The sequence below is a fragment of the Neofelis nebulosa genome, chromosome 2 (genome assembly GCF_028018385.1).
Source record: "Neofelis nebulosa isolate mNeoNeb1 chromosome 2, mNeoNeb1.pri, whole genome shotgun sequence".
NCBI classification, from domain to species: Eukaryota; Metazoa; Chordata; class Mammalia; order Carnivora; family Felidae; genus Neofelis; species Neofelis nebulosa.
This window is the reverse complement of record NC_080783.1, coordinates 209124182-209128047: the sequence shown is the minus strand read 5'-3', so window position 1 is coordinate 209128047 and position 3866 is coordinate 209124182.

The following is a 3866-nucleotide window of genomic DNA, read 5'->3' as shown; positions in this document are numbered from 1 at the left end:
GCAACACTAATTGTAAAGTGTCGGCAGGATAACAGTAAAGTTAGTTCCCATGTACGGAATGTTCGTTCTGCGCCTGGTTGAACGTGTCACCAAATTGGATTCTCACCACCACCCCGCCCCCCACCCTGTCCCGTGGTGCCACCATGAATATCCAAATCAGTGACGGCCATCTGCACGACTAATGATGACAGCCACCAACATACGTGTGGGGCCACCGTGGGCTTTGCATCCCATAGACGCATCAAATGCCTTATGCGTGTTAACTTTGCATTACAACCACCTGTATGACTGATGCTGTCGTTCTCCCCTTCTTACAGGTGAGGGAATCGAGGCACAGAGAGGTTTAGCAACTCGCTCAAGGTCACCAAGCTACTAAGCGGTGGATGTTAAGAATTGAACCCAGGCGGTCTGGACCAGATTCCGGAACCACGACCCCAGTGCCGACCTGAATGTGAAGCTTGGGGTGCGTAAGTTGCTAGCCCGGGGCACACGGTGAGTGGCTGGCAAAGCTGTGATCCAGCGGAACCAGCAGCCTCGGGTCGCTTGTGCCTCTGTCTCCCTGGCCGCCTCCCTCCCCTCCCAGCAGCGCTCAGCCTAATTAATGCTCGGGAGCTGCTAAGCGCCTCGTTTGACAGGTGTTTCTAGAGCGCAAACATTTCTCCTCTTTCCTTCCCAAACTCTCCAAACAAGCAAGCGCTTCCCAGCTCAGAAACGAGCATCAACTATGTTTTATTACTTCCTCCAGTTTCCCTGGTTTCTTGGTGCTTTGACGCCCCGGGGGCCTTGCCGACAGCAGAGAGGCAGGTCCCCACAGGGCTAGCGGATTCCTAGACGGAGCAAACAAGTCCCCCTCCTCGTGCGCCTTTCATACGTGCGCCAACCGAGCCAGAGCCATACCCCCCACCCCCTCCTCCATGGGGCTCTCACACGTCACCCCTGCCCCAATCCCCCTGGGCCAGGCGCCAGGCAAGCATTCCTCACACCCCAGAGTCTGCTGGAATGATTCCCACTGGCCAGTCCTAAGCCTGCTTGGCCTGCCTCGCCCCTCCCTTCCTGCGAAAACCACGATAAAGCATCTGGCCCGTGTTTTCCCCTTGTCTGGCTGCCCTCTGACCGACCTGGGGCTTCCTCCTGTGGCCTGGGGGGCGCGCGCCCCTCCTCTGGGGATCTGTGACTGTCTTCCAGCAGAGGCCACCCCCTGATCTGGTGACCTCACCATTACTGTCCCTGAATAGTAGTAAATCGTACATTTAAAACAAAACGCCCCAGCCTGTCTTCGGGAGGGCCCCGTCCCTGGGGACCCCATCCCTGATCACCTCCAACGTCCCCTGCTGCCTGGCATAGGCCGTCCCTCTCAGCTCTCCTTCTCTCTGCCTCAGGGAGAGAAACCTCACTCGATAGTTGCTGGGAGTGTGCGTTCAAGGCCCAGCCATGCCACTCTCAGGCTGTGCACTGCCGGGCCAGTCAACCTCTCTCTGCCTCAGTTTCCCCAACTGTAAAATGGGAAAATAATCCCAGCCTCCCGGGTTTCTTGATTGCTGCTGTGCACCCCTGGGCCAGTCAATTAACCTCTCTCTGCCTCGGTTTCCCCAACTGTAAAATGGGAACATAATCCCAGCCTCCCGGGTTTCTCGATTGCTGCCTGGGTACAAGGGCCCTAAGAGGTAGGCATCAGCACCCCGACTTGCAGACAGAGAAACCAAAGTTCGGAGAGACGTGTGTCTTCCCCAGGTCAGCTGGCGAGAAACTCCTATTTCCCTGTGCCTCTCTCCTCCCGGCGGCAGGGCGGGGACTGGGGTGGGGCACATGAGGCATCGGGCATACAGACCCAGGGAGGTACTCACTCTCGGGTTCGGGGCCGAGAGTGGGCGCCTGCTTCCGTTTTAGAGCCTACATGCGTCAGTTGCCCTCGCTAGTCCCAGCTCTGCCCCTCAGACGCACGCCCAGACTGCCTCCCTCTCCCAGCCCCGCCCTCCACCTTGATCTGAGGTCCCCATCTTTTTGTTTGCTTGTTTTAAATGTGTGTTTCTTTTTGAGAGCACGCAAGCGGGGGAGGGGCGGAGAGAGGGGGACAGAGGATCCGAGGTGAGCTCTGCACTGACAGCATCGAGCCCGATGTGGGGCTTGAACTCATGAACCACGAGATCATGGCCTGAACCAAAGGTGGACGCTCAACCAACCGACCGAGCCACTCAGGGGCGCCTAAGGTCCTCATCTTAATCGACCTGCAGGGAGAGAAATGGTCTCCTGGGGACAACCTCTTCCTATACATGGAAGGCTAAGGCTTTGGGGTGTGTGTGTGTGTGTGTCAGAGGGGGACAACGTTTCCCGGGAGCAGGGGGAGGTCAGGGTGTTGCACGACAGAACGGCACCCACCACGCTTCCCCCCCCCCCCATTTCGAGTTTGGGAAGAGTCTCTATAGTGATATCAGTCACCCCTTGGCCCCGGCTTACGCCCGTAACCCTAATAAAATACCAGCCGCCATGGTCCAGTCTCACGCCAAGGCCAAGACCGAAGGAACCCAGCCCGGCAACCAAAAGGTCATTTCAAAAGAATTCAAATCCTTTGTGTGTCTCCAGCAGCAGGACACGTGGACCACAGCAGCCACTCTTAACTTCTCCGCCGTCCTCAACAACAACCCCCCCCCCCCCCCCCCCCTGCCGGGAGGATTCCTGGTATATGGCTTTTCTCCCCGTGTCCCCAAGTCCCTCCCCCTGAGCTGCTGGCTGGCTTTTCTTCCTCTTTCTTCTCCTTCCAGGTCGTCGTTGCAAAAGCCCAACACTTGGGTCTGGCCCCTGTGGAGCCCACCTCAGAGGCGGAGCCTAAAATCCCCTGCTGGGCACAGCCCGGCTTCTCTGACAGATGCAGAGCGGGCAGAGTGTAGACATTTCTGTTGTGTCACCCAGGCATGGCCTCTTGGTATCTTCTCCGAAGACCAGCTCCTTCTGCCTCACCTCCACCTCCTCCTCCTCCACATCCTCACCTCCACCTGCTGCCCGGACCCAAACCCCGAGGACTCAGTTCATCCCTTCTCCTACCTCCTACCTTCAGTCCACCAGGAAATGTGGTGTTTATGCCTCCAAATACATCCCGATGTTTTTGTCCGCCTTTGTCTCCTCTGCGGCCGCTGTCCGTGACTTCCCTGCCTCTGTCGTTCCCCTCAGGTAGTGTCCCATCTCCCCGCGGCAGCCAGAGTGATCGCTTACAAATTGCACCCCGGAGCACGCCGTCTCTCTGTTCGGAATGTTCCAAGGCCTTCCCATGTCCCCAGAACAAATCCAAACCTCTCACCGTGACCCACAAGGCTTTCCATGACTGGGTTTCTGTCGGCTCCTTCTTACTCAACATTGAAAGCGGCTTCCTCTGAGACGCTGCTCTGGTAATTGTCTCTGATGGTGGTGGGGCCCCTGCCTCAATGCCCCTCCCAGCCAGAGAGGAAGCCCCATGCGGGACGCTGCCTTCCCAGTGGCTGGTGCGTTGTCTGGTTCTTAGTAGGTGCTCAATAAACACTCGCTGACTGAATAAATGAAAACACAAATGAACAACCTGGAGAAATGCCCCTGCGTTCTTTTTTGGCTGCAATAACAGAAGACAGACTCCAGCCTGGCTTAAATAATGAGGACTTTTCTATTTCACATAATGGGGTCAGGAGGTTGGGTGGGTTCCAGGTATAGGGCGACCAGGGCGCTGGCTCAGTTTGTCTGTGGATGCCTCAGCCCGGCCCTTTTCCAAGCGTGGGACTTATTCTTAGACAGGCTTCTCTCAAAGGCGTGCAATGACTGCCCACAGCACTGGGAGCAAGAGGGTTCCCTGTTCCCACCCAGGAGACAAAGAAATAGAGAGTCTCTACCCGCCGCTCCCCACC